The sequence below is a fragment of the Sodiomyces alcalophilus genome, assembly GCF_042370955.1.
Source record: "Sodiomyces alcalophilus JCM 7366 unplaced genomic scaffold ACRALscaffold_3, whole genome shotgun sequence".
NCBI lineage: Eukaryota > Fungi > Ascomycota > Sordariomycetes > Glomerellales > Plectosphaerellaceae > Sodiomyces > Sodiomyces alcalophilus.
Window position 1 is genome coordinate 4,642,781 of NW_027263534.1, and position 19,377 is coordinate 4,662,157.

The window sequence follows — 19,377 nt, forward strand, 5'->3', positions numbered from 1 at the left end:
TTAAATATATTAGTAAAGTCCTTATATTAGTCGGGTAGGGTAAAAGGACCCTCGGGATAATCTTTATCCGGTTCTTTATCTAATAGTTCCTTTCCTGCCTTACCTAAATCCTGCTATAGGCTTATCCAGCCTAATCGAAAAAAGACTTCTTTAGGTAACTTTTACCTGCTATAAGTCTTCCCTCGCCTTCCTTATATTTCTTCGGGATATAACTAGTTCCAGGTTACCTCTTATAATAGGGTAAGTCTAAGTCTTTCGAGCCTAATTAATATTAGGGTTGACTTATCCTAACCAGGGTAGACCTAGGATAATCTTAGGGCTAGACAGGTCGAGGTCTATAATATAGAACCCGTTCTATTAGATCTTTATACGACTCTAATAGTCTTTTATCTTAATAATTCTTAGTACTATTCTATAGCTAGTTATCCTTACGCCCTTAAATAACTATCCTACCTATAATCGGGGTCCCGTTACGACCTAGTCTAGGCCTATAAGGGACCGATCTACTATATTACCGCTAACGCCGCTATCTAGACAAGCTAAAGTTATAACGTAACCCCCGCCTTTACGGATACTAATATAGGCCTCTACGGGTTTAATAGGGGCCTTTCCGTCCTTAGGCGGGGAAGCTTCCTATTAGTCCTTAACTATAACACGGCCTAACGCTCGCCTTATTCTAGCTATAGGCTCGTTATTCGGATTCTGCCTCGGGTTTTATCGCTTAACGCGAGGGTTAATATAAGCGCTCCTATAGTGGCCTCGCTGCTAGTAGTTATAATAAGTAATATTCTTAATAGATGGATAGGAGGAAGAAGAAAATAGCTCGCCTTATTTAGGTGCTAGGTTAGAAGAACTCTAGGACTAGCCTATAGGCTAGGCCCAAGCAGCTAGAGCCACCGTCTAATCCCGGTATCCTTATCGATTACCCTAGTTGTCACGCTAATTACGCTAGCTATATTATAACTATAGCCTACTTCTAAAGCGGCCCTTTAAGGGTTACGTTAAGGCCTCCACTTTACGATATAAAGGGGTAAGCTCTTTATATACCCGCGGAACCCCTTAAGCGATAATATAGTCGCGGGTTACTAAGTAGACTCTGGTTAGGACTATCTAAATATACTAGAACTCGGGTAGTTCCTCTAGCAGCTCGGACTCTAGAGTCTCCTATTTCCGGATAAATTATTAGAAGATCTTATTATGTTTCTAGGAGGACTCCTGCTTAGATAGAATCTAAATAGCGATTTCCTAGAGGCGGGTATCCTTATCGTCTACCTATTAACCGAGCCAGGCCTCGAGTACTAGCCATAAGACCCGCGCGGACTTACCGTTACACTTATAGCGGACTTTATTCTGCTAACGTTCCTTAAAATAATAGGGTAAGTAAGAGATAATACAATAGTTCTTAGTAGTGTTAGTTAGAAAGCTATAAGAGTTAATTATAAACCATTCCTTTATCTCCTAGATAAAGGTCCGGTACTTAGCCTAGGATATCCCGTCCTAGTTTAGAAGGGGCTAGTTAACCTTAGCCTAATTAGTCTGGATACCGGGACCCCTTATAGTTGTCTACTAATTAACGGGGACCGGAACCGCTTATCCCCTAGCGAAACGTTTAATAAGTATACCGCCTAAATTCTATTACTAGTCCTGATTAAGACCGAGTTAATAAATAGCCAGTTCCTTAAGTCTAGCTAGTGCTTGAGTCTACGCTCCCTATCTTATTCTAGGTAGCGTAGGCATTCTTTTAGTTACTAGTATATTAGCTACTCCTTCGGGACCTGCTTATAAGGGGGCCTAAGAGGAAGCGGCTTATAGGCTAAAGGGCCCGAGGATATTAAAGGGGTAGGTATCGAATAAATAATAATCGGACGCCTTTTTATAGATAGTCTATAATTAGCTTAAACTAGGTTAGGTTCTTATTAAAGTTCGGGTATACTAGGTTCCGTCATAGGCGTAAGTTCGGGCTCCTAACCCGGCGGTGCCTTAGTAGTGGGTATAGGCGAGCTAGTATCCGCCTAGGCTTATTCCGGCTACTTAGCGGTATCGAGTATTTATTAATTATTAATTAGGTTAGCTATCTTATCTTAACTTTTTAATGGTCCTCGCGCCCTTATATTAAGTGGGTAATCATAAAGAGTAAAGAGATAATTAGGATAAAGGCAATTAGTGGTTAGGACGTGATTATACTCAAGTTAAAAGGTAGGGGGTGCTAAAGAGTTAAATTTATCGCTAGCCTCCTTATCCTAAGGACGGCTATCCATCCTTTCTTATATATATACTATCTAACTTTAGTCTAGTATAGAAGTCTATTCTGCCTGATTAATTATTATATATTAGCTTATAGCGATAACTCGACTTATACCTAGGTGCCGACTATATTATAGCTAGCACCGAGTGAGGCCCCGGACCGGATACTCTATAGTTATCTATTTTAATAGATTAGGCTATGAGTAGTGGGCTATATACGCGGAAGAGAGGAAAGTTAAGTAAATAGCTGTTAAATTCGTAGAACCGTAGGATTACTGCTTATTATATAAACACGTAGTTATTAATATTATTTATAAAGAACTAACTTCTAGGATATCTTCCTGGATCCGGGGGTAGTAAAAGACCTAGAAGGATTAGGTGGCGACTATTACGTTAATAGCCTACGCCACGGTTATCACGCCACGTTATTAGCTTAAGTATTAACTAAGATATCGTATTTACGATACCTAGCGTATTTATATTATATATATTATAAGCCAAGTATTTATACACGTATAATCCGTATAGTATTATAGTATAGGTTAAGCTTATTATAAAGTCGACGTCTAGTTATATAGCTATAACCATATACTATTTATTTTAACTTAAATATTATACTTATAATTATTATAATTATTACTTATTATAAGTATATTATTAACAATCTATACTTTATACCGGCCTAGAACCTTATCGTGACTCGTAACTATCCGGTACTTAGGTACCGGAGGTCCGGCACCTAATATTTTATATATATAATTATATATAATAATGCAGTTTTAAAAGTTATAATAGCCTAAGTAAGCTAATAGTTAGTTCTATTATAACTACTAAGATGATTATAGATATAAAATAAATATCTAAGTAATAATAAGAGTGTATTTACTTCGAAAGTAGTAATAATCCTGTATATAGTAGAGTATATCTATATAAACAACTCTTAATATATATATATATATATATAAGTAACATATTTATAAATAATATTTAATACGAACTATATAGATTAAACTATAAATATAAAATAAATAGATAGATATATAGACAGAGCATATATATAAATAGCTTTACTGGATAAGTAATAAATAATAAGACACTTAGTATATATATTATAATAGCTAGTATAATAAGTGTTAAACAGGTTATTCCAGACTCTATATTAAATATAGTGGTATTATAGAATAAGGAGTAGAATATATCTATATATAATAAGAATTTATATAGCGTTATTAAAATTAATAAATATATACTCTAATTATATACTCTAAGTTTATATATAATATATAATAAGCAGTATTAGTAATACTATTTACTATATTCTGCCTTAAGAGCCTCCATAAGGGCTTTTCTTTTTTTCCTTTATATACTAGCTAGTCTTATAATACTCTTAGACTATAATATAAAATAATTAATTTACTGTATTAACTACATAAAATTATTCTATAGCTAACATATAAGCCATATATAGGGTATATATAATAAGTTCTTTTACTGTAGTATTATTACCTAATCCCTACCAAATACATTAGTTACTAATAAGATATAGAGATTTTAGTTAATTAACAGCTAATCTCTTTAATAATATTCTATACTATATATATTACATCTATATATATATAGTTAATTAACATTCTATATTACGAGCATCTATTAAATTTAATAATTGGAGAAAAAAGAGTATTATTATCTAATATAATGGCTTACGCCCTAGTCTAAATAAAAAAAACAAAAAAGAAAAAAGGAAAAAGGATAAAAGAGAAAAAAAGATAGAGGAAAAATAAAGGAATAAATAAAATAAAGGAAAAAATAAATAAAAAAGGAATGAATTAAAAACAAAAGAAGAGAGAAAAAAACGAATAAAACACAAAAAAATAAAAATAAATCCTGATTTATTATTATAATCATATAAAAAGACTTATTTATCGTTAGGGTTATTATTATCACTACCGGGAACTAATATATAGGTTCGTATATACTTATATATTATTATATAGTGAATATACGATCCTTAGCCGCTTCTAATAACGCCTTTCTAAGGCGTATACCATAGCAGCGGGGAATTCTATTAAGCTTAATAGTAAGGGTATTCGTTTTATCGCGGGGGGGCGTATCTAGCGATACATATTTACGCTTCTTGCCGCGCGGCGTTTTATTAATATCTATTAACGTTAGTATATTATTATATAACCATATAAATAAACTTACCCGCTAGCGAATAGCTAGCTAAGCCCGCACTTATGGTATAGTTCCTATATACTCCTTTACCGAAGTCTTTAAGCATAATATATAAGGTAAGTATGCCATTTTGGTTTATATACTTATCGTAGCAATAGCTTCCTTTCTTTTTACCGCTATATATATAAATAAATAAGCCCGAGAGAGCTTATAGGCGCGTTATATTTAAATCCCGGTATTCAACACCACCTCCCCTCTAGAACTTAGGGCGTATCTCTATACGCCGCTTAATCTATTTAGATATTAGCGTATAATATTATATCGTAGTGTCTAGCTATATATATTAGGATTATATTAGCTAGGGTACTGCATTATAGTACTAGTATATCCTTTGTAAAGCTCTAATATATATATATTAGTATCTAATAGTATAGTAAGGCTTATATTAATATACGGTTAATAATAAAAGCATCTAGTAAGGACGAACTAAGCGTTTACTTAGGCTAAACCTCTAGCGGCTTAGGCAGCCTTACCCCGTTAATATACTTAGGCTATTAGTATTACTCTTAATTAACTATAACTACTATTATACTGCTTATTTCTTTTATTAACGAACAACATTATATAATAACTTAAAATAAAAAAAGGCCTAAACTATTATAAGTTAGTCCTTATTCGACGCGTTTATATAGGGCCTTTCCTAGATAAGCATAGTGAAACTATCGGAACTTAGTTTCTAGCGCTATAAAATCTGAATTATAGCCACTTAACCGTGTATAATCTAGTCCGGCTACTAGAATCCATAAAACTATACTGCTTTTAGCTAGTGGTGCGGTTAACTTAGTTACGATATCGTAAAAGGTTCGTTACTATAGTATAAAGAGGGAAAAGTAAGATTAGCTATAGGCGCTGCGTGGATATTATAGTAGTGGAATTCTTTTTCCTAATAGCTTATTAGTCCGTTATAACACTATATATTTTCTTATAAGACTAGTGTATATATATATATAACTACGTATAACGCTATTTAGGCGTCTCCTTTAAATTCGATAGTATAAATCCACTAAAATTTTATGTATTTTACTAACTTATTATAGACGGTCCTATAAGTTGCCGTAGTATCGTTAGTATAGTCGGGACCGTCGCTACGATTAATTAAGTATATCGTCGGGACCGTCGCTATGATTAATAGAGCGTATCGTCGTTACGATTAATTAAGTGTATCGTCGGTATCGTCTCGATTAATTAAGTGTATCGTCGGGACTATCGCTACGATCAATTAAGCGTATCGTCGTTACGATTACTTAAGCGGCTATCTTTTATCTTAGTAAGCTTAGACCACCCTAGGGAGAGGAGTATAGCGTAGGCCGGTAATATATTTACAGGAAATGGATTTATACAGTATTACCGGTATAGTACGTATATATGGATCTGTTTTAGTAATCCAACTAATCAGAGGCTTTTATTCTATGTATCGTATTCTCTCTAGCAGGGAGGTCTAAGTCCCGAACACAAATAGAACCGTAATTAACGAATGCTGGCTTAATCGCGTTTACGAATAACTATAATATTATCGTTTTAAAGATTACCTAATCGCTTAATTAACTAAGCCTAGGCTAATCGATTTAATAGGTTAATCCAGGATCCTTTAAAGGACCGCCCGGTTATTCGATTAAATTAGGTTAATCCGGGCCCTTTAAAGGACCGCCCGGTTACTCGATTTAATCAGGTTAATCCGGGTCCTTTAAAGGTCCTTAGGTAATCCAGGCCCTTTAAAGGACCGCCTAGTCGCTCGATTTAATTAGGTTAATCCGGGTCCTTTAAAGGACCGCCTAGTCGCTCAATTTAATCGTTAAAGAAGCACGATTAAACCTACCGTCTAAGCTTCTCCTACTCTTAACGAGCCTTAATATATAATTTACTTAGTGATATCTAGTATATAGGCGAAGATAGGGGGGGTTATCGTTGTTATAAATATACGTTTATTAATAGATTTTATAATAGGGTATTTAGGTAGATATAAGCAGAGGCCGTATAAGCTTAGTGTTATAGGTTTTGTGTAAGGAGTAAAGAGAGTCGTTAAGACTATAATAAGAGCAGGTCACGAAGCTAACCTTAGGGGGGAATGATTATAAAATTATTCGTTAAGCCCTTTTAACTTAGGACTTAACGGGAAACACCCTATTTAAAGGACTAGTGACTATCCTCCCTAGGATTGGTATATAATAACCTAAGGCTCTAAGACTATATAGTCCCAAAATATAACTCGGTCCTAAATATCCCTAGGGTTAACCTTAGGACCGGTTCCAGGTTCTTAATATATTCCTTAACGCCTCTAAGTCCTATCCGATTCCCTTAAATAGAATATCCCTAATATCACGCCCCTCCTTCTAAGGCTCCTGTTTATAGGAGCCGGTAACCGTTATTAGTCCGGCCCGCCTATGAATTTATCCCGATCGAAGGACGGATAGGCCGGCCTAAACTCTACCTATCAGGGCTACTAACTCCCTCCTCGGCCTCCCGACCTAAACTAGCCGTCCCCTTAACCTAACCTTCCTCTAGTTAATCCCGTCCACCTTATATAATATAACCGTAGCCTTGTAACCTAAGAGGCTCAGTTTATCTTTTTAGATAAAGTATAACTCTCCTAGGTCTCCTTTATTCACCTCCTTTAATACGACTATACTATAATAAAGCCCTAAGCGCTCTAGCCGGGGCTCTATCCAATAAAGGTCTCTAGTTAAAATAAACTATAACTCTAAAAGCAGATATTAGGTCGGTAATAAATTATAGCCCCTTATTGCTTTTACAATCCCCTTATACTACCACTATTAATAAGACGACCTAAAAGGCCTATATAAAGGACACTTTTAGAATAAGGCCCGCCACGCTATAGTCCTAAATAATAAAAGTACTTACTTTATTTCCTCTATCGTCCTCTCGCGGCTTATCCAGCTTAAGGCCGGGTAATAATAAAGCATGATATCTATTATAAATATTAATAATAATAAAGCCTATCCGTAGACGCATATACCATAATAGCACCCTAGACGCGCCCTTTATTAACTAAATAACCGTATCCTAGAAACCCGTAATAAGTAGTCGTATCTAGGTAAAAGGGGAAGGACTAATATAAGTAGGGCCTATATTAGGTTATACGACTATTCTGATATAGGACGTTTCTATCTACCTAACTTATCTTATTATTTTCCTTCTTCCTTACCTATTCTTATTTACCTATCTATAATAATAATAATAACACCGCTATTAATAGTAAGTTATTTATTCCTGTCTATATTAAGGGTATTAACTTATCCTGTTAACTCCTTATTAGGGTATATATTATCTCTACGTGATTCCGCGTATCGCGTATAGGATCGCGGGCGGCTTAGGCTTCGGCTAATATTATAGCAGATTATTATTATTATTATTACCACCATTATTACTATCACCACTATATAAGTGTTATATCCCCTTCACGTAGACCTTAGGCTAACTTATAGTATTAGAGTAGATCACTATTATATAATAGCGCCCTAAGCTTTAGCTAATAAGCATAAAAAGTCCGGTATGGCTAGTAAACCTAAGAAGTCCGGTAAGACCGTTATAAAGTCTACTAATATAGCACCTAAGGTTATCGATAAGGGGATAACTAAGACTACTAAGAAGAAGTTATAGCGGGCCGCTAAAAAGGCTTAGGCTAAGTCTAAGGCCGGGGCTATAGCGGTAACTTTTAAGTAGTAGCAGTAATAGTAGTAGTAGTAGTAGTCTAACTCTTTTTTGGACTCGTTATCGGATTCGTCCTTAGATTCGTCGTCTTCTTCCTCCTTAGAGGATAAAACTATTAAGTAGCTAGGCACGGCGGCTACTCTAGCTAAATAAGCTATATCGGTTAGGACTATTAATAAGCCGGCTATTATAGCTACTCCGGTCACTAAGTCGACCGACCCTCTCCTTTTAGTATATAATAATTCGCCGCAGGGTGCTCTTAAGACCTTAATAACCTAAAGGACGTCCTTAACTATACTAGTCAGGATATCGTTATAAACGGTGGTACTAATCAAGCCAGCCTCTTTAATAATAAGGAAGCTAACTCTAATAGGTTATTATTATCGGAGTTCGCTTTATCTATAAACGGGTCTAGCCATAGACCCTCGGACTTTAGCGATAGCGATAGCGTTAAGATACCGGTACGTCCCGTTATTTTAGTTAGGTCGGGCCTAAAGGTTCGTGCTCCTTATAGGCGGTACGCCTATATACTAGGTGCCTTAGCGTTACGTAGCGATAACGCTACCGGTCCCCTTACTATACGGCCCTACTACGGTAATAAGGTATCCGATAAATACCATTACTACTATAATAGTAATAGCCGCCACTATAAGTTAGTACGTTTATATAGCTATAGTCCCCTCTACTTTAACCGCTCCTAAGGTTACTAACTCGATATATAGCTTTTATTATAGGCGGAGCGGGTAGCTTAGAAGCTATAGAAGATATTAGCAGCGGCCGTATAGGGCGGTAATAGTCTAGAAGACTAAACGTTTATAAGTTAGCCTAAAGTCCTTATAAAGAGCACCGCGAATAATATATATAAGCGCCGGGCCTTCCGTGTCTAAACTAAGTTATGCCGGGCCCTCGAGGCTATAAAGAAATACGCTTAGGATAATAAGGGGTTTAACCCCGTGGCGCGTTATCGCTAGGAGGAGGAAGAGGAGGCCGAGTATAAGAGGCGCGATGCTCCTATTCGTATAAAGCGCTATCTTACTACTATTACCCGCCACCTAGGTTAGTTAGTTAAATAAAAGTCGAAGTTAGCCGGTCTTCGTAAAAAAACCGGCTATAAAAAATTAATAAGGATTACTTATAGTGGTTATTAGGATTAGGCTAGGGGGAGTTTAGGGGGGGTAGGACGTTAGCGTTTAGTTTTTTTTTTTTTCTTTTTTTTTTTTTTTAACTTCCCTAGACCTAAATAAGAAAAGTCCCTGCGGGGCACTAATAACGCTATTAACTAGTTTTATTCTTTTAACCGTGATACTCATCGATAAGCGTGTTAGGGAGGTATCTTTATAGTTCCTAAGTGTTATGTTTATACTTATACCCGGCCTACTTAATAAGGTATTCGCGCCTATTCCTATTATAACGATAAGCTAGGACTTCCTCTACCTTATATTTATCCGACTCTTATAGTTCGACCTTAACGTCCGCGGGTATAAGCAACCTCCTATCCCGAGACTTCTATAATTTAAGGAGCGAGATTAGGAAAATATTATAAATCTTTATCGACTCCAGGAGCTATAGCTTATAGGCGAGCCTATACTAGCCTATTACGGAGGTAATCTTATAAGGGCTAAGAAACTTATTTAATAGTTTATTATTAGGGCGATATTACTTAATATTCTTTAAGGATAGCAGTATATAGTCGCTAATCTTAAAGCGTTAGGCCGCCTAGCCGGCGTTATAGTACCGTTTATAGGTGGTTTAGGCTTTCCTAATAAGGACCTCTATAGCCCTATAATTCGATATAAGGTGCTTTACCCTTTACTCGGCCATAGAAGTATAAACCTTACCCGACTTACGTATCTATATATTATATAGTCCGTATAGGTTAAAATCTATTAGCGTAATAGAAAGGGCTTACCGGATAGCCGAATACTATACGGTGTTATAGGTGAACTAGGCTAGGGGTAGCTAGTTAACCTAGTCGTCCTGTTATAAGGCACCGAATAGCCGCAGAAAGTGCTTTAAGTTCTGGTTCTATTATTCTATCTAGCTATCCGTCTAGGGGTAGAACGCGGTTAATAACCGCCGCTTAACGCTCAGGAGGCTATATAGGGTAGTCTAGAGCTTACTAGTAATTAGGGACCCTTAGTCTAAAACGATACTATTAGGTAGGCTATAGATACTAAAAATATATACTTATAGGATACTAGTAAGACCCTTAGCTATTAAAGAGCTGCTATAGGGGATATAGATTACGTACTTAGTATATTAATATACCACGACTAGGATAGAATCCCTTTTCTTTCCTTATAAGGTTATAGGGGGGAGGCCTATTATAAAGTCTATTAAGATCTCTTAGAACGGTTATTCGGGTACGGGCAGAGGTATCAGGTACCTAAAGGGCTTATACTAGCGCGGCTTAGTTCTTTAATAGATACTATATATAGGCACGAACTTCTTACCGTCTTATAAGAGGTATTCCTAGTAGTAGGACTCGGACATCCACTTAATCGTCCGACCTAACCTATAGTAGCCCGTAGTAAGCGTGTTATAGAATACCTAAAGGACCTTATCGCGTAAACCTAACTAGTTTGGTATAAAGAGACGGTCCCTAAAGTAGACCGCACCCTAACCGTTATAGGACTATAGGTCCGTTAAGTTATCTTTTAATACCAAGGAGATATAAAAGGGATCGTGCTTCTAGGTAAAGATAATCTTATCCTTTAGGCTAGATAGACCCGAGGGCTTAGGTATGCCTCGGGCCCTTATAAAGCTAATAACGAACTTCTTAGTAAATCCCTTAACGGGCTTCTACCGCTCCGCTTCGAGATCTGCCTAATCTATAATAAGCTACGGCTTCCGTAAAAGCCTATCTACGGGGTTCTAAACGCCTAGAGAGTAACGAATCTTGAAATCAAAGCTTAATAGCTCTTCTAGCTAATACGCGTGTTAATATTTAATTTAAGGCTTATTTAGTAGATACTATGGTTTAAGTAGTTGGTTAGTACCTTTACTAGGGTCTAACTATACGCTAAATAATAATACTATTACCGGGACGTTTCGATAATCGCTATTAACTTAGTATCTAGCGTCGGATAGTTTAATTCGGGTCCCCTTAGCTTCCTTAATAAGAACACTATAGGTCGCTAGGTTCGGTCCTTATACTAGCTAATTATAGCGCCTAGTACGAAGTTAGACGCGTCGGGTTCTACACGAATAGGTAGGGCTAGGTTAAAATACCGTAGTATAGGTACTAACCAGAATAACGATCGTAACTTCTTAAAAACGGCCCTTTTTATATCCCCTAACTAGACTATACCTAGTCTGCCCCTTAACCTTAATAGGTCCGTAAAAGGGGTAACGACCTTAGAGTAGCCTTCGATAAAACGTTAATAGAAACCAGTATAACCCAGGAAGACCTAAATCTTTTTAATAGAAATAGGTTCCTCCTAATCCCTAATAGCCTTAACCCTCTTAGGGTCTATAAAGACACTATTAGGGCTATATATAAGCCTTAGAACGCGACCTTTTATATCTTAAACACGCACTTCTAAGAGTTTACGAATAGGGACTAGTCCCTTAGGCGTATAAGGATCTCCTTAATATATACGCGATAGGTACTAAGGTCCTTATTATAGATTATGATATCGTCTAGGTATATAATATAGATAGTATTAATAAGACCCTTTAAGGCTTTGTTAATATAACGCTAAAAACTAGCGGGGGTATTATATAGACTAAAGGGTATTACCAAGTACTTAAACTATCCGTACTTAGTTCGAAAAGCCGTCTTTTACTTATCCTTTTCTCGAATTCTTAAGCGATAGTAGGCGTCATTAAGATCTAACTTAGTTTAAACCGTGGAGGACGCGAGGCGGTTAAGGATTTCGTGTATTAGGGAGAGCGGGGTATAGTCTTTACGGGTAACCTTATTAAGACCTCGATAGTCTATATATAAACGCAGCTATCCACCCTTCTTTAGTATAAGCAGGATTAGGGCGCCCGTAAAGCTTATTAATAGGCGAATCCACCCGTTAGCTATAGCCTTTATAATATAGTCTTAAAGGACGGCTAGTTCTTACTCGGCTAGGGGGTAGATAGGGCCGAATAGGGGTAACTTACCTTCCTTTATCTCGATTATATAATCCTAACGCTAGTGAGCGGGTAGACGGCCGGCCTCTATAATATCGAAAACGTCTAAATACTCTTAGTAATACTCAGGGATAACGTTCCCTAACTCGTCCTCGTCTAGTAACTCTTAATACGGCCCGGGATTAAGATATTCTAGGATCCCTTTATCTAATTAGGTCGGGTTAAGGGGCACGGGGGGTATAGGTTATAATAGGTCCGATTAGATAATAGGGATTAAAGGACTATTAAGTAATATATCCTTTTTTTCCTTAGCAGCGTTCCACTTTATACCGATAACTCGGTTAATATAGGGGGCACCGGACTTTATAAGGCGGATAATAAGCTATATATACTCCTTCGCCTTCTTTAACTCTCTATAACCCGGGACGCCGCGAAGGTCCTCTCTCTAAAGTCGATATATCTATTCGCTAGACCGGAAAAAGGTAACGGGGTTATATTCTACTAACCAGGGTATACTAAGGATAACTTAGGAGCTATCGGGGTCTATATCTAATACCTTAAACTCGATTAGATATATCCGGGTCTAGTCCTAACTATCCGTAACCTTAATATATGTATTAAAAGATCTAAGGGACTATATATCGACCCTAGAGATAACCTACCCTAGTCACTTCGGTGGTCCTAAGGGACTATAGTCTAGAGGCAGGGCCTTTTAATCGATTAGGTTAACCTTAGCGCCTCTATTAAGCTTAGCGTTCCGGCGGCCCTATCCGCCGCTTAACCGTAACTCTAACTTCGCCTTAATCGCGCCTTTACTAATAACGAACGGCTAAGACGGCGGCCCTTCCTAGGCCTAGGCCTATCTAATAACGGGGTGCCTTATATTAACCGGTAAGTTCTTCGGGTTCTAACTATTAGAGTATTCTAATAACTAACCTAAGTTAAAGGGTTCCTTTAGGTATTCGTTCCGGTAATAACCCTTTTTATTATAGCTAAAGCATATAACGCCGCTATTATTACGCCTCTTAGGAGGCCTAAGGGCTTTTATATCGTTTACCTTAATTAAGTCCACGAAACCTTAGGGAGGTATAAAGGGCCGAATAGTTATAATATAGGCCCTATTAGGGGCCTTATTACGCCTATGCTTCTCGCCGCGGGGCTACCTTAAGCGATTATTCCGGGGCGTCTCTTCTTTATTCTTATATAAAAGGGTAGTCTCTGCCTAGCGGGCTATAATACCTAACGCCTTATTATTAGTAAGGATACCGGCGGCCATAATCTAGTTATATAGCGGCTTATTAAGCTTTATTAAGATTAACTATATACGCTACTTATCGGGGAAGAGTAGGGATACTTTATTAAATAATAAGTCTAGCCTATTAATAAACTTAGCGTAGGTCTAATTAGGTTTCTATATAGTCTAGTCTAAGAATAGCTTCTTAGTTATAGATATTTTATAGGTCTTATTATCGACTAACTACTCAGTTAGGAAGGTCTTAAGGTCCTCCTAGGTAGCACCTCTAGTCTTGCTATACACGCGCCTATAATATGGACGCTATTAGGACTTTATAATCTTTAATAGCAGGGTAAAGATAAGATAGATCTTCTCTGCTTTAGACGGCTTAACCGTATCGAGTATAAAGCACTCTTCGATTTCTTCGATAAACATTTAGAACTGGTTATAGGACTACTCGTCCTATTTAGGGAGATTTTACGGGACCTTATATTAGCTTTTATAGGAGTCCCCGTAGGGAATATACTCGGAGGTATTAGGGTTCTTCCCTTATTAAAGGCTAAGGAGACGCTTCTCCTTCTTTTTACGGGCTCGGCGGTCCTCCTGGTGCTTAATTAGGAAATCGAGTTCCGCTAATAATAGAGTGCCGGGGGGGCGGCTTTTAAGGTCTTTAATATCGAATTAGGGTCCTATTCGGATAACTTAGGGGGTCCCTTAGTCGAGTAGTGGTCCTATTATAGGATTATAAGCGTCCGAGTTAGCTTATCCGCGAATCGCGAATTCGGGGTTACTATTTTTATCCTCTAACTTAGGCGTAAGGGATTATTTACGATCAGCGCCTAATAGCCCCGCTTTAGCCTTTTTAGTAGCGGGAGAAGTATCCCGGGTATAAATAATAGTGGTACGCTTAGGGGGTATCTTAGGTATTAGTTAGGCGTAATAGTAGAATTTAAAAAACAAATTAGTCTTTTAAACTCTTAACGGTTATTATACCCGTAAACGGTTAGAACGAATAAAATATCATAGGTTTTATATAAGGAGTAAAAAGAGTTATTAAGACTATAATAAAAGCAGGTCACGAAGCTAACCTTAGGGGGGAATAATTATAAAATTATTCGTTAAGCCCTTTTAACTTAGGACTTAACAGGAAACACCCTACTTAAGGACCAGTGACGATTCTCCCTAGGATCGGTATATAATAACCTAAGGCTATAAGACTATAGGTCTTAGGCCAGCTTAATAGTCCTAAAACATAACTCGGTCCTAAATATCCCTAGGGTTAACCTTAGGACCGGTTCCGGGTTCTTAACACATTACTTAACGCCTCTAAGTCTTATCTGATTCCCTCGAATAGAATATCCCTGATAGTTGGAAATAGGATAGATTTATATTCGATTAATTCTCTATCTTGGACGATAAATAGAAAGGCTATATCTTGTTTTATTAATATTTAGTTATGTTTTGAAAATAGACCCTTAAAATTATCCCTATATAAAGCGTTCGTTGAATACGCTTAGCTCTGCGTTCGTTCCTTAGACGTTTATTCCAGGCATCTTAGAAATACCAGGTTAATTTACCTTTTATAGCGTGTGGCTTAGATTTATACCTATTAAATGCATTTTGTATATTTACGTGACTTAAGCAGAACCATATCACTATATACACCACTAATTAGCCGCCCGCTATTTCCACGCCTAGAATCAAAACGTCTAAGCTCGCTAAGATAACCTAGTCGGACTAACCGTACCTAAGAGTTATTAATAGCCGTGTCGGAGTAATACTATAACTGTTACGTGTTAAACCCGTGGATATAATCTAGTAGAGTACCGGATCTTCCGACTAATTATAGTGTGTTCCTAGCGGGTCGCCGTGATATTATATTTAGGTTATAAGCGCCTATAGAGTTTTCCCCTTTTCCTTCTTTTCTCCTTAGCTTTAGATAATTTAATTATTTAGCCTTACTCTATAAATAACGTATAACTAGCCGCTTATACATCTAAAACTTAGCGAAACCTATACGCTATACTAATAAAGATAGATTATTAGTTCGATCCACCTTCTAGCGCTCCGTTACGCCTAGTAGGTGAGTCGCCCGAGGCTATAGAGTAGAGGATAGAGATTATTAACCCTTTATAGACTTAGGTCGCTACCCTAACTACCTAGATCTAAGAATAATAGAACGCTATTAACTAATTACTATAAGCGATATAAAACTAATAATATATTACTACGCTACGCCTAGCTACTTTATCGGAGGAGGTTATATAAGGCTCCTAAACGCCTACCCCGACGCCTATACCTAACCCGATACCCGCTTAAAACCTATAAACTAAGGCCCTCCTGCCTCTATTAAAGTTTAATAATAAAGACTTAGAGTATATAAGCTAGTTATCTAATATACACGAGAAGCTTCTATTAGATCAACACCTTTTTTAGAATCCTCGCGAAAAGTAATACTTTATTAACGCCTACTTAAATAAAGCCCCTCGCGGTATTATCGCCTCCTTTTAGGCGGCGGGCGGAACCTATAGTTATTATAACCCCGAAGACTTCCTTAATTAGCTTAATTATATATATAAGGACGTTAAAGAATAACCTGATACGGCTAACGCCCTACGAATATTATAATAATATAAAGACTAAGCGTTTAGTAGTTTTATACCCGGTTTCGAATAATAGCTAGCTATCGCGGGCAGAGGGCAATAGGATAATACAACGAGGATCACGTTCCTAGAAGGAGCTCTTAGTAGCCGCCTCTATACCATCCTTATTATAGCGAAACTCCTGACTAATTACTACGCTTAGGTAATAAAGGTATAGAGTATTACTTAGAGAGTTAAAGCCCTCGGGATAAGGCTATATTTTAGTTAAGCACCCCGTAATAGTAATACTAACAGGAATCACGCCTATAACCACGACGGTAATATAAAGATAAAAGGGTTTAATTAAGTATAGACTAAGAGAAAAAGGATAAGAGAGTGCTATAATTACGGGAAGAAGGGATACCTAATTAAAAAATACCACTTAAAAAGAAGGACGTTAAAGATTAAAGGGAAGGCCGTATAGCTAAGGTCTTAGTAACCTCGGATAATAAGATAACCTATATAAGAGTAACGCATAATAATAAAGACTCGGAAAAAGAATAGCTCTAGTATAAAAACGGGTACTAGAGACTACTATAAAGGAATAAAGGGATTAGAAAGAGTTTATATCTTAGTCGCGTAGTAGTTACTTAGCCTTTATATAGCGCAGATAAATAAAAAGTTAATTACCGCTCTTATAGATACTAGATATAACTATTACGTAGCTATAAGCAAATATCTTATAAAGTCCCTCCGCCTTATATTAGTCGATAAGACTAAGAGACCCCTTATACTGTTCTCCAATACTATAGGGTCTACTAGGAGTTCCGGTATTACGGTATATAATCTCGAGATTAGTGGATATATATAATAACTATTCCCCTATATAATACTAGGATTAAATCACGATAAATTCCTAAGGAAACCTTAAATAGAATATAACGATATTACTTACTATATAAAAAGGCGCTGCCTTTATTATAAAGTAGCCCGGCTAAATATCCGACTCTAGGGTAAAAAAGAGCCCGATATTATTAAAGTAATTTATAAAGCTTAAATAGTGACCGGGTTAATATTCGCCGGTATTATACGCCGGTTATAAAGGAAATAATAGTTCCGAAAGGAAGAACTCGCGCTCTACGTAGTTAGTATTAAAGATATCGATAAGGCGCTCTAAGGTAAGTTTTTAGTCGACCCTCGGAAGTATATTCTAGAGGAGATCCTATAATGGTTTCCCGACTTATTCTCTGACTTATAAGCGAACCGCCTTCCTCCCTATTAGTCTAGAGTTAGCTATAAAGTAAACTATATATAAGGGCCTAACGGTAAGGAGCTAGAACTATACTAGGGCCCTCTCTCTAATATATCCAGAGAAGAGCTATAAGTCCTACGGAAAGCCCTTACTAACCTTATTAGTAAAGGGTTTATATAAGCTAGCAGCTCCGCTATTAAAGCTCTAGTCCTATCAGTAAAGAAGCTAAGAGGTAGGCTATAGTTCTATTATAACTATTATATTCTAAAGGCGATTATAGAAAGGGACCGTTACCCTTTTCTACTAATTACCGAGACTCTAAAACCTAAAATACGCTAAGTAGCTTATAAACCTTAATATAGTCACCGCCTTTTATAAGATCCGTATAGCCGCTAGCTATAAAGCGAAGGTAGTATTCCGAACCCGATTTCGCTTATTTAAATAGTTAGTATACCCCTTCAGACTAAGTAGCGCCCCCGTATCCTTTTAACGATATATTATATAGGATTAATATCAAACTGGCCCCCAGAGACAACGGATAGGATTCGAGCTAACTAACGCGTAACTTAATTAAAAACAACGAAACTAATTAGAGAAGGAACCTAACTCCCCCTTTACGCCGTGATAGCACCGAGTAGAAGCCGTAGCGCGGACGCGGGGGCGGATACGATAAAAGGGGTGGTAGCGACCAGCTTACCTCCTATAAATCCTTTAAACCGCCCCTACTAATAACGACCACTACTCGACTCCTATCGCCCGAATTATAGTAATCCCGTAGGTAACCGAACCGAGACCGAAACAGAGGCTCCGCGGGCCTTTAAAATAAAGATATAATAAGTTAAGGCGTTAATCCAAAGTCTATTAGCTAATAGGAATACGATTAATTAGGTTACAGAGCTAGTAGAAGAACTTATTAAGCTACGCTGCCTTAACGGCCAGAGCACTATAATAGCCCCGATTATATACCATTACGCCACTATATATAATACGATTAGGGAGGAACTCCGAAAAGGAATAAAGCCGACTAAGGCCGTAATAGCCGTAATACCGCCCGCTATAGCCCCCCCTTAAGACCTAGCACCCCCCCGAGTAATCCTAGCTTAATACTATAAAGAACTAATTATTAAATATAGAGACTAACCGGACTAGGCACTTTAAGCCCGGTCGCTAAAGGAGATTATCTAAGCTATAAACACGGCCGCTAGCCGTAATAACGCTATAACGGCTAGAAGACTGCCTAGCGGCGATATATACTTAACCTTTACCGGAGGGGCCTAATAATAGTCTACCTTTACCGACTATTAGGTCGAATAGGCCTTTGGCCCCGGGGCTAAAATAGCTACCCGAACCTATCTAGTCCTAGTAAAAGCTATCCCCTATTTAATCCTAGGCCTACTATCTAAAAATAAGCTCTTATAGTCCCTACGCACCTTTAATCCTAATACGAGAATATATTAAGTAAAGACCCGGCTCCTTAGATACGGTACTAGTAAGGTAGCGATACTACTTATTAAGACTACCTTACCGGAAGGCGTAGAGAACCTTATATAGAATAATCTCCTGTTAAAGGGCGGTAGCTACCTATACGAGCCCTATAACCCTAATATAAACCTCCTAAGGTGCTTTAACTATCTATAGTTCGGATATAAAGCTACCTAGTACCTAGAGGCGGAGAGGCGGTGCCGCTATTATACTAAACCCGAGTCCACTTACTAGAACGGTTTTAAGAACTACCTAGCGTCGGCCCCGAAGACTACCTAAAGGTATACCGTATATAATAAAAACTATAAGGCCTTCGATAACGCCTACTAGGTTAAGAGATATAAAGCCGTAAAAGCCCGGGAAGTATATAAGTACCGGGTAAAAGAGTTTAATATTATATAATAGACTAAGGCGGTATACCCGCGACCCCGCCCTAGATATCCCTTACCCTCCCCCTCCCTTACCCTATTATAAGCCGCCCCGATTCGCCGCGGTCCTAGTTACCTACTAAAAAGGCCCCGCGAACACCCCCCGGCCTCTAGGCCCCTAAAGCCGTTCCTTATCCCCCGCGGGACCGACCCGACCCTAACCCGAGA